We start from the raw sequence: 12,931 nt of genomic DNA, 5'->3' as shown, positions 1-12,931 counted from the left end.
CCAAACAACTGTCATTGAGCAATGAAAGGTGCTGACATCACCATTGCACCTGTGATTGGCTTATTGGCCAACAATGATCATTGTTATTCTTGAGTGAGGTGTATTTTTACGTACAGCATTGCAGTCTTTGGAAAATGCCGTTACGGTTAAAAGACCATCCCAGAAGGCACGAGGCATCTCTGCAGCATGTTACACATGAGCGTGTTTCACCTTCAAGCGATCTCTCTATGGACCAACAGTGATGTGCCCATTTATACTGCTGAGTGGACAAAGGCGGGGAAATGTAAGAAACTTGCTCATTGTTTCAACTGCCGAACCGGGAGGTCAAACCAGTGACCCCCAGCGTCCTAACCATGACACTACCGTAGCATCCCATACTATTTGAATTTATTCTCATTGCTTTTATTGTGTGCGGTTATATTCACTCCATTTTCCTAAATGGTACAGTGTAATTTGCCTCTCATTTGCATAAATTTACCTTCAATGTTGGTAATTTAATACACTGAAAAGATAAACACTTGCCAGTACTGTCACTCTTCCCAATCACAGGAAATGACAGATAACAGAATAAACGTATTTTTTTTCTCCAAAAAAATAAATAGATAACGAGACAAGTCTTCTATTCATGCAAAGCATGCAATACAATCCACAGTTGGTTAAACGGATCATAACCTGTGAAATGCATAGAAATATCATGGAAAAGTATTCACTCTCCTCACATTATTTCATGACACTTTAAACACCAATTGAGTCTAAGCTTAACTCCTGACCTAGTGCTTCTTTGTGACTTATTTTATTCATGTCCATATTAGTAGCACTCAATTTTACCTGGGCCGATCAGTTGTGAAGTGATGAGTCAACGTGGAATCAAGATGCATGTGCTGCTGTGATATCGTTCGCCTCCTAGTCGGGTAAATGTTAAAAATACGTGGACAAAAACTCGAGAAATATTTACACTTTAAATAGTCTAATCTAACTCACGCCTACATTTAAATTTGTAAAAAAAGAAAATTGAAACATCACTTCCTGACCAACATCCCTGATCACAAAGGGTAGGGGGAGGGCGGATTGGTGTGGGGGGTTCCTTAGACTCTAAGCCTCGTCACATCTGTCACCCCAGTGCTGATGTTAGTCCTTGGCCTCGTTCCGAGGACCTGGCTTAAGAGGCACCGGCCTTGACAGTGGCCTCCGCCTAGAAGGGCCGGTCAGTCTTGACCAGCCTTGACACTGAAAAAATCCCAGCTTTGACCTGGGCTTGGGCTTATGGCTCCCTGCCTCAACCTCGGCCTTGGCTTCGTGGCTGTTCTAGCCTCGAATCCAAGACTGGCTGATGTTGAAGTACTCATTTTGGGTTGAATTGGCAAATCATTGTGACCATGCAGTGGCAGCAGCTGGAAAGTGAAGCCCAATGCATGTCTCGAAATGATCTGTGCAACCACTTAGAACCCCCTGTGGCTCTGGGCCAGGCTTGAGTCCCTTATTGGTGTGCCTGCATGCCCAAATTATTGCAGGGGCGTCATGGGCAAGCAGCCTGGGGCCTGGCTTTATAATTGTATATCACTTGTAAAAACTAGAACTGAAATATCCAAAATATTAATTGACTGTTGGGCATGGATGTCGGTAAAACAGTAAAAGGAGTTGAAAATTAAATTAGGAGCCCTAAAATGTATAACAGACCAGGGCCCCCTTCAAACTGAATTTGTCCCTGTGTATGTTTTGTAAATGCACTCCCCTTTGTCTTTTTGCTGCTGGATGAGGGCCTCCCCATTGTCTGAAGGTCGTGGGGGTTATTTGACCATTCTTTATCACACTGATCAGCGTGGGTTGGTGGATGCAGAAGACCATAGATGGGCAATCATACAAGAAAGTACAACAATGGATTTTGCTACGTAATTTAGCCCAATGTAGCCTTGCAGCCTATAACACCTATAATGCACGGTGATTGCACATCCAAGCACTATCCGGAGGTAGACAGGATGATTGGGCTCATTCGAGTTGCGTTGGTAATAGGCCCGAGGCGCTGATTGGTTCAGCCCAGTAAATGAGCCGGCAGCTACCTAACCATTTTCTAACGTAAAAATATACCTAATTTATACATTCAAAGACTGTTGAAATAACAGTAAAAAAAAACGTCAAACAAATGACAGCCCTATGCCCACCCTGCCCTCCCCACCCAATCATGCTCTGAAAATACAAACTACATTTTTGGAAGGATATAAAATAAGCGCCAAATCTAATGTGTTTTTTCTCCAGAAATTTTCAAGATTTTAAGGACTTTATTCAAGTTCACGATGTTCCTGGCCACCGTGGCCTCCGTGCCCAAATCATAGCCTTGGCCCCTGATCTTAGTGTGACCAGTTGGCCAGCTCAAACCGGTCGGCCGCCTTCACGTCCCCGAGCTCTTACCAGACGCCCAAAATGAGACCCTTTCACACGTCCTCAGTGGGAACTACCCCACCAGCTCAGCTCAACCCCCACCAGCTCAACCCCCACCAGCCCAAGCTCAACCCCCACCAGCTCAACCCCCACCAGCTCAGCTCAACCCCCACCAGCCCAGAGCTTCACAGTTTGAGCAATTATCCACCCACGTTCCCTCAGACAACCCTATACCCCTCGCTGGCAGTTCTATAACCCCCACCACTAGGGTTGCCACCTGTCCGGGGTTTCCCAGGGTCGTCTTCTCTGTTGAGGTAGCTGTTCTGGGAGAAAGCTGTCCTGGTTCCCCACATCATTAAACATTAAAATTGATACGTTGTTTTTTTGTTGGATATAAGAGTGAACAGCCCTATCCACAAGCCCTGCACTAGCCTGCTGGTATAGCTACCAATCTTTAAAGGGCTGAAAGTGTTGTTTAAAAAAAAAAACATTCTGGCAGTAACACAAGAGATAGCTTTACACTCGCGTTACATTTATTATGGATCGTCAGAACAATATAATCTAGTCAGGGGCCATATTGGGTACATGATTCACCATTAGAAAGTTGTGCTTTTGAATATTGGTCGGAGATAGCAACTCCACTTATCATCCATCTGTGGTCAATAAAACAAATGCCACTGTGTGGGATGCCCACAGTACTGTAGTTGTAACACCAACGCACGGGTCCCTTCCTCGGAATGTGTAATTTCCATCACTGGCTCTGGATTGCCTACAGAGACAGCCACGCTGTGGGTAATGCTAACATGCGGACACCGAGTGAAACGTAACCCTCCCACCTCATTGTGGCAAATCGTCAATAACTACTTATGATGCTGCGTAGATTTTCGCAGTTGTGCTGTGTCTCTTCCGTGTGTTGTCGGGTTATACCACGTGTTGTCCAGTACGATGCCTGATGCTTCGCTCTGGGAGCGTCTTCAGCAACAACATCCCAGTGCCCATCTGAAAACGTATCGGAAAGCTGTACTACTTGTGGTTATTGTAGAAAACAGTCCTCCACAAAATGCCCTCCGCAGAAAATAGATGCCGACACAACTTAACGGCTTCGAAATACTCGTTAAGAACCTTGAGTCACATGGAGACTAAATTTAATGAATCAATGGAGACTCATTTGGTACCAATATTTTCAGGCTACACGCACATGTACAGCCCTTTTTTCATTCCACTTCTGGATGAGGGCCTGCCCGTGTCGTGCAGGTCATGCCAGTTATTCTACCATACTTCACCACGTTTGTCAGGGCAGGTTAGTGAACGTCGGAAGCAAAAAAGTGGGAGTATAGAAGTACAGCATAATAAGGGATGTTGTTGCCCTGGAGCAGTATCCAGGCTACACAGAATTGGCAGAAAACAATACCTAATTATTAAATCAAGGGGGGGGGGGGGTACGCGGGGGTGCATTATGTGCATAGCATGGCAGCCTATTGTAGCCATTGACCTTGAAATGTGTGAACATTTTAAAAGTGTGGACATTGAAGATCTTGTGACAGTCACGTCACATAGCAATTGTATATCAATTTCGAACGTACTGTGGACCGCTACCATGGCACGGACACACTTGCCTGCATAATTGTGCCTGGTCCTGTGATAGAGAAAACCTGTCTCCACAAATCTGTGAGCTCGCCATAAAAGGAAGAATGGACATGGTCTTATAAATCCGGTGGCTATGAAAAGGATACAGAGGATGTACGCTTGGAATTATATTGAGCGAAAGAAAAGTGTGTGGGCTTGAGCAGGGCACGTCGTTAGAAGGGATGCTGACTGATGGTCAAGAATTGTGACAAATTGGCAGCCAAATAATGGAACGCGTCCCAGAGAATACGGCCACTAAAGAGATGGAGCAATGATATCAGCTCGTGTTGGTGCTAGGTGTACAGTAACATTACAGAATGATGAGGGATTCCTTCATCCAGCCGTGGCTTCGTGACGTCAGATGATGATCATGATGCACATTAATGCCTGCCGATGGCATTTATCGATTTGCGGATCTATCCAGTAATGCTCTATTATCTACATATTATTGTTTATCTCACCATTTATTTATTGTATTTTAAATTACATTAACCACATGCGCTTGGGGAAATGAAGGGGCTGCCATTTTTTGTCTAACGGCTCCTGTGTCGTGCCACTCTGCCTGCCGTGTTGAGGTGCTAATTTTTATGAACGCCTGGTCTTGTCATCACCGTTTCCCAGCGGTGATTTGTGGCCTGGCGAGCCCTGTCTTACAGGAGAACCTTGCCCTGAGCGTGAATAATCCGCCACATGAAATGTTCCAACTTTTTCCAGTGGGGCAGCCTATCAATCGGAAGTAGCAACATGTGTTTCCTGACTCTAGCAGATAGAAAAGTACATGGGAATGTCGCGGGGGTTCCATTCTCGGCTATAGAAATCAGTGCTGGCACTGTGGGCGCCGAGAATGAGAGGGGTTGAAGGTCAGCCTGGTTGCTTCTGCTAAAGTCATCTTGGCGTCACCATGCAACACTTGCGCAGGCTTTTCAAACGCACCGTGGACGGGATGTGCGACAGGAGGGGCTTGCACGTTGTAACCCTAGCTGGCATGTGAGCCGACTGCGTGGGAAAAGTGGCTCGGTTCTGCAGAGCGGCTTGCGGAAGTGCCACTTTGTTGGGTCCGTTAGGCATCGCAGTTGATGACAGAACCAGGCAGCATTCAGGAGTCGAATGTCTCTAAAAATGGGCAGGATTAAATGGGAGGAAACCACACGCGGGCAAAAACTACAAACACGCATTAGACTAAACATATTTCTCGGCCTGTGTTTACGCATGTGTCTGATTTAAAAATGAATAAACTGTTTGCAGTTAATGCAAATACTAAAAGCTGCCATCACCCACGAAAGTGTTTAGCTTTGCATGGTGAAGCACTTTAGCTGTTGTTATTTTCAAGTCGTGGCACTTTTATTTTCTTTGTTCCCTGTTTTTTTAGACGTTGGGCCTCTTTTTGCGCAACACCGTATCTTGGCATAACAGCATCTCTCAACTTAAGTGCTCTGCAGTCTGTAAAAAACTGGTAAAGGTGCAACATTACAACGTCTTGCTCACCCCACTGCTGGCAGAAGGACCTTCGCAACACGGAGCTCTAGACAGCCCGCCGAGAAGCAATCTGCAAACATCGCTTACATTCCTCAGCAGCTAACAACCTTATGTCATTCCATGAAACTTGTCCTGGACCTGAACGACCATGTTAAGTCAAACCTGAATTTAGTTGATTTTCTTTAGAAAAAGCAAATATTTAGTTCATTTGCCTTACCTTTTTTATCGTATTAGTGGTGTGTGTCAAATTTAATGTCGAGATGAATTATTTTGACTCGTCCCATATATTTACCTTCATAACCTCTTGTGGACATCGGTTGACATTGAGCAAATAAAGATACGTGACTCACTTTTAATCTTTGCATCTCTCAAATGAGCTAACCCCCAAGGGAGCGGCTGCGAGTCGTGGATGAGGAGGAAGAGAGAATGTAGTGCCTCGTGGGATTCGGCGTGGCTGAGGCTCAGAAAGCCAAACTAAATATCTTTCATGCTTCCCAGGGTCTGGCTTCAGCGAGAAATGTGGAGTGAGCCAGATTATTTCACTCAAATTCACGCTATTATGGTTTATTGGCAATGACCTGTGACCAAGCCACCCGAACGCGCCCGATCTCGTCAAGACGCCAGAAGCTAAGCAGCGTTTTGGCCTGGCTCGTGCTTGGATGGGTGCCCATGTCCAAAAAAACAGGTGCGGTGTAAACTACGTGGGCAGCAGAGGACAGTGCAGCCAAATGCATTGTTCTGTATTCTCCCCGCATTCACCAACCCCCTCTGACCAGAGTGGTATAATGAAATGTGTATAGTCAAAAATGTTATTCATTGCAATTAGCACACGTTCCAAATATATAAAACAACCATTATATTTCATTTGATGGTACTATAATACTGCATTTAATGTGTTTTACAATACAGCAGTCAGTCGCGTTATCATTTCAAATAGTTTTAATGTTACCGAAACTTGTCTGCTGAAAAAAAGTTAATTGTGAATGGTGTGTCGCTATTTTCTTTTCACGAACGGGGATGCTAACGTAGTGTTATTATGGCTCGCACACTGGACTTGCAATCCACAGGTCACGCACGGGTTCCATCTTCCGGAGTGGTAGCTGAAGCGTTAGGTGAGTTTCTGAATTCCCTACCCCTGCCTCCGTTCACCCAGCAGCATGAAATGGATTCACCACATCTCGGTGATCGACAGGAAACACGTGGCGTGGTAAAGTGTGGGTACTCGCACCACTTGCAAGACGCCCGGCCATCCTGGAAGAGTGGGCCGAATTACCTCTCGAGGAGCTCTTCTCAAGGACCTTCCGGTAGAGGCCCTTCCACCAACAGCGACGTGAGCGAGCGATTTCAGGGCTGAATCGTGACCGTGTTTAGTTAACAATCGCCTTCACGGTGTAATCTTCTCATATGGCATCATTGGCAGACACCTCACAGAGCCACGCGCTGATAACTTTCTTCCCCTCCATGCTCGTGTTCACAACTCTGACGCATTGTGTTTTGCCTCTCCTTTTTCAGTTCACGTTTCACTACTCAAGGGCAAAAAAAAAATGACAAGCCCATTTTATGGCGTCCACCTGAGCAAGAATTTACAGCTTTCATTATTTCAGGCAAAGCTAACCCTGGGGCCGCCTCCTCCTCTGTGGCCCTGTGCGCGTCTCTGCGTGGTCATGCAGCAGCTGGGCAGGGGAGCGCCGTTGCAATTGTTTTCCACAGCCCGGACTCTGTCGGGTTAATGTGACGAAGGGCAGCAAATGCGCCTCGCGAGATTTGCATGGCAACGTTTTATGGAAGCAGCAGTGTCTTTTTTTGTACTTTTAAGTTGCAAAAGTTTTTACCCTTCTGATGTGCCTCTTTAGAGGCCTAATCTTGTGGAAACCCTTGCACCAGCAGTGGCCTAAGCAAGTCATTGAATGCCTTGAGAATGTTACACGCTGTCTTGTGCACGTGCACATTTATGTCCGTTTATCGTAGCGTTGATCTACAAGCACGATCATTTACCGATGAAAAACAGCAGGCACATTACCCCAAAACAATGTGTGCGTTCTAATTTCAACAAATGTAATCTCTACCACCATTTTATAATATCCGCTCTTCCTCAAACAAAGTTGTGCACATCCCACGGTAGGTCAATGAGTTCGCTAAAGCTGAAAGTTGTTGGAAAAGTGGACACCCGATTCGGCATTGCTAATACGCAACACACCTACCCCAATTGACATTACAAACCTAACCCAATTGCCATTGCAATACATTTTGGCCAAATTACCGTCTCGAGTAGCTAGAGCACCGTCCAATGGAGGCGCTTTCCACCAGCAGTGGAGTGGTGTGAGAAAAAATCGCAGGGTTGCACCCTTTGGCCCGTTACCTTTCAGGGGGACCCATACCCCCTGCGGTCGTGGGGATGACGATCGCGCTCAAGGCAGCACAGGCGCGCCCTCTAGTGGCCGCTGAGCGAAGTGCGCCACTGACTGCCGGGGGGGTGGGGAGTGATGTTGTGCTTGGTGGCTGCTGCCCGAGTGCTCATAGCACCCAGGTTCCACGGTTAATTAATTTACAACCCATTTCGATGTAAAGCTTTCGTGACTGCAGGGATTCATCTTCTTGGTTCTTTCGGTAAAGTCACGTAGCAGGGAAATAATAAAATAATAAAAAATAAAACAATGACTTTACCGAAAGAACCAAGAAGATTACAACCCATTTGCAATCCACTGCCGGAATGAAGAGCTGCCCCACGACTCGTCAGGCATTGACAATTGTTTGAGCATGCTTCAACACAGTGTTGATTAAGAGGGTTAGGGCCCAAAACCAGATTCAGATGTCACTCGCTACTGATGTTCGCCGTTGCCCGGGGGACGACCTCGGGTCACCTGCTTCGTGGTGCAGCGCACTAGCCACACAATGCCCAACACTACCCCCTCGTTGTCAATGATGAGTTACGAAATATTTCATGGGACCTCCTTTGCCAGTACCAAAATATGATCATAGGGTTTTCCCCTTTTTTAGGCAACAAAAGAGGTGTTAAGATGTTAAAACACCAAACTAAAACCTTTTACAAGGAATCATATCTGCGTTAACCACAATGCTTGTGGTCAGAATGCAAACAAAGAAAATACTCTGATGCATTGTCCGTGAAACTAATTGGTCCACACCAGAGACAGCTTTCTTTTGAGCCTCGTCTCAAACGGTGTTAGACCAGAGGACGCCAAAAGGTGTACAGCCCAAAGACAATGCACTATCAGAGTAATGAGAGCTCGGGGTGAGCATCTACATCATGGGACCTCCTTTGCCAGTACCAAAATATGATAATAGGTTTTCCCCTTTTTCTTGCAACAAAACAGGTGTTATAGACCTCTTATTATGTTTTAACATCTATAACCTGCAGATCGAGTACAGGGCTGGTTGGACACACGGACGCAGGCAGACGCATTGTCAAGGCGACCCACGGTGTGCTCTGAGACACGGGTTGAGGAGGCCTGCCCATGTTTCAAGGGGAGACACTGCCGACAGGCAATGGCTCCCCTGGAATGCCCTGAGACTAACCCCCCTCCATTGAGAGAGAGTGCCGTGTGTGCCACAGAGGTCCCTGCGGAAGAAGCTGGCGGCCCGGTGGGCCGCCCGGCGGGCACGGAGCCTGCACCCAGGGGCCCGACGGGCCGCTCGGCCCCGCCTGGTCGGATCCAAGAGGACGTCGGCTGCGCGTTCCCGAGCCTGGATGACGAGCAGCTGAGACAGGCCCAGAAGCGAGACCCGGACCTGGCGGCGGTGGAGGCGGCCCTGCGGGAAGAAAAGGTCACCCTACAGGGACCCTGGAGTGGTTTGTACGCCCGGTTGTGTGTAAATAATGGGGTGGTGCAGGAACTAACCGAAGCTGCTCAGGTATGGCCCCAGCTGATACGGCTGGTGCACGACCACCCGCTCGGGGGCCATGATGGGGAATGGCGCAATTTGGGAGACCCTGCGTCGCCAGTATCTCTGGCCCAAACTGGCGCAAGACGTGGCCGCCTGGGTACAGGGCTGCCGCGCTTGTCAACAGTGTGGGCAGAAACCGGCGTGGTATCAGGTGCCCCTGAGGCTGTTTCGCATCAGCCGGGTGAACCAGCTAGTTGGGGTCGACCTACAGGGGCCATTCTCACGATCCCACCGAGGCAACCGGTACATTCTCGTAGTGGTAGAGTATTTCACGCGCTATCCAGTAGCAGTGGCCATCCCAGACAAGACGGCCCTTGTGGTCGCCCGGGCCTTTGTGGAGTATTACGTGCTTAAACATGGGATTGCCAAACGAGTCATTACTGACCAGGGTAGTGAGTTCGAGGCAGAGCTATTTCAGGCGCTGTGCTGGGAGTTCAGGATCCAGAAGGACCGAACCACGGCATACCACCCCCAGGCAAATGGTATGGTGGAGCGCATTAACCGGACCTTAGCCGGGAAGCTCAAACGCATGGCGGCTGCCAATCAGCAGGATTGGGATGAACACCTCCCCTATGCTCTGTTCGCCTACACCACCACAGTGCACACCTCCACTGGGCAGACCCCCTTCCTAATTATGTTTGGTCGGGAGTCTCGCCTCACGGCAGTCCTGCTATTCGGCGTTCCCCCACCTCAACGGGAGGAAGGGAGCCAGCCCTTGGAGCACCTCATGGGGACCCTGCGAGGGACCCGTGGCCGACAGGGGGAGGCCGCACATCAGCGGTAGGAGGAGGGTGCCCACCCCCGTGTAGAGCCCCCCTTCTACTCAGCGGGCTCTAAAGTATGGCTGCATACCCCGCGCGTAGGGGCCGGACAGGTGGGGAAGCTGATCACCTACTGGCGCGGACCCTGGACCGTGGTGCAGGGCGGGGAGAGGCGCCGAGAGACGGTGGTCAATGTCCGCTGACTAAAACCATGGAGGGCGGCCCCGGCGGGAGAAGCCCCCGCCCTTCGGGTACCCTGAAACCCCGGAATCCCCGCGCCCCCCATGCCCCCCGTACCCGATGGCTTCGTGCCGTACATGGGCCCCGCTGGGCCCCAGTTCCCAGCGGACCCCCGCCCGGCAAGGAGGCGGCGGGCGCGGCGGCACTTTAACCCCTCCGCCCCTGAGTTTGTTCCCCAGCCAGCAGACACCGGAGGATGGGAGGCGCCTCTGAAATAGAGACGGAGACCACCGCTGGAGCCTCGGACAGCGGAGCCACTGCCCACGACACCGGCAACGAGGGCCGGGTGAGTACCACGGACTCCGCGGTGCTACCTGGTTGGAGCGGCCCAGGTGAGGTGCTCCAGTCAACCCAAGACAGGGACGTCCGCCTCCCCGCTCTCTGTGAGCGGGCGGGGTGCGACGTCCACCCCCTCCATTCCCCCCTCCACTCCTTCCTCCACCGTGCCGTTCGGCCCCTCTCGCCGGGCCCCCGCCGATCGGGTGATCGGCCCCCCCGCGCCAGCGCCCTCTCTGAGGGACATGGCTGATTGGCTGGCTCACCACCGCCCGGAGTTATCCCGCACACGCCCACGTACACCACCACACAAGCGAACGCGGAGGAGTGCACACACGCGCACCTGCAGGTGCATATATCGCACACATACGCATAACCACGCGCGCCCCTACAGGCGCTAATTCCATGCAAAGGTTAGCGCTAAAGAAAACGGCGGTATTAATATGCGAGCGCATCCCCCGGGTAGTTAAGCCCTAATCTGCTTGCACACAAAGGCTAATGCTAAAGGACTGTATGAATATGCACGTACCCACCTCGCCGTTAATGCTATTGTCGCTGTGTAAACACGCTGTGTAAATGCCGGCAAGCGGGTTTATCACACCCTGCCCCTGCCCTAATAACTCACACGGCACACTGCAGGCGCTCGTGTTTCACACACGTGCGCGTAAACACGCGCCAGCGTCGGCGGCCGTGTATGTTTTAAGACCCGCGCAGCTCACACACACGCTCAAATTAACAGCACCGCACCGAGGTTCCCCCCGCACACACAGAAATCACACTGCACTGATCCTCTGAACTAAAGTTTATTACCGGTGCAAATACCCTCTATCTGGAGGGGGAATACTTTGTGATTAGAGATTAGCCTAACTCTGCCTATGAACCCAGTCACTCAAGCGTTCTACCACGTACCTCGAAGCTGGACTCACGACGTCGCACGGACACTGTGAGAGTTGGAGGAAAGACGCGAGAAGACTTTACCTATCACTGTCTCGCAGCAGCACTCGCTTGCATCACACGGATGCAGTGAGCGGCTCAAAGAGGCAGGACGGCACTGAGAGGGTCTTGGCGGCCCGAAGGTTGCAGACCACTGCCCCAACTCAGCTGCTCTTTTTATCCTCTTAACTTCAAAAGCCCGGGGTGCCATCATACCACGCAGCCAATTATGCGCCTACCTTTCCATTTTAAACTAATGCCCTACCCTTACCTGGAGCGTCATTTTCCGTTACGCCCCGATCCATTGTCTACGTGCCCGCCCTCGACCCCCCGCGGAATACACCTCCGCGGGGGGTCCAGGGCTTCCCCTCCCCCCTCCCCGTCTGCGCCCCCCACAGACTATTTCCCCCCTGGCCCCTCCCCCCTCCCCTGGCCCCTCCCCCTCCCCTGGCCCCTCCCCCCTCCCCTGGCCCCTCCCCCCTCCCCTGGCCCCTCCCCCCTCCCCTGGCCCCTCCCCTCTCCCCTGGCCCCTCCCCCCGTGCTGTGAGCGCGTGTTTCGTGCGGGGCCCGGGAGGGGATCGCGGCGATTGCGGAGTTGCTCCGCGGTCGTGGCACCACACACCTCGCTACGCCCATACACACTGCTGACCGGTAGAGGTGGACAAGGAAACACAAATTCAAATCATGACCCAAAGTGGTTGATGACATCTTTCCAATGATTGCTGAGTTTAAAACCGTCGTCTCGGTTGAAATTGTGTTTGTGTCTGTTTCTATGGATGGCTTCGAGAACGAATCTTTGTTGATAGCCACTCGGCTTACAAAGTACCATCGTTTTAGAGAAATACATTTCACGTGAGTCAGCCGCATTAAAGTAATGGTCATCTACGGCAGAAGTATTGGTCCTGCCGTGTTTCAGACATGTCGTTTGGTTTCCCCAATGTAACTGCTGCCGCAGGTGCAGCCTAGTTTGTAGACGCCGGGATATTACATGTCAAGGATCTTGTCCTTCACAGATGAGATCAGGTCACAAATTTTGTGTACTGTGTTACAATATGTAATGAATACAATATGTAAAATATATAATAGACGAAAAAGCTCAACGTAATTAATTATCATTAATGTTTAACAGTACATATTCGTCAATAATTACTACTATAATGAGCCAATAATGTCTATTTGTGTGTAACGCGCGTGACGTCACTCCACATGTCGCACCCCCCCCCCCCCCCGTCATTAATATTCATGAGCAGGTGGATTTTTACACTCACGCAGAAGGTCGAGCGGAAATACAAAAATTCGCAAATTCGCTTTTTTGACGTTTTTTTATTGAAAGTGAATCT

Source organism: Lethenteron reissneri, chromosome 25 (genome assembly GCF_015708825.2).
Source record: "Lethenteron reissneri isolate LAM-NWPU_2019-01 chromosome 25, ASM1570882v1, whole genome shotgun sequence".
In the NCBI taxonomy this organism is placed as follows: Eukaryota; Metazoa; Chordata; class Hyperoartia; order Petromyzontiformes; family Petromyzontidae; genus Lethenteron; species Lethenteron reissneri.
Note: the sequence above shows the minus strand (reverse complement) of the source record.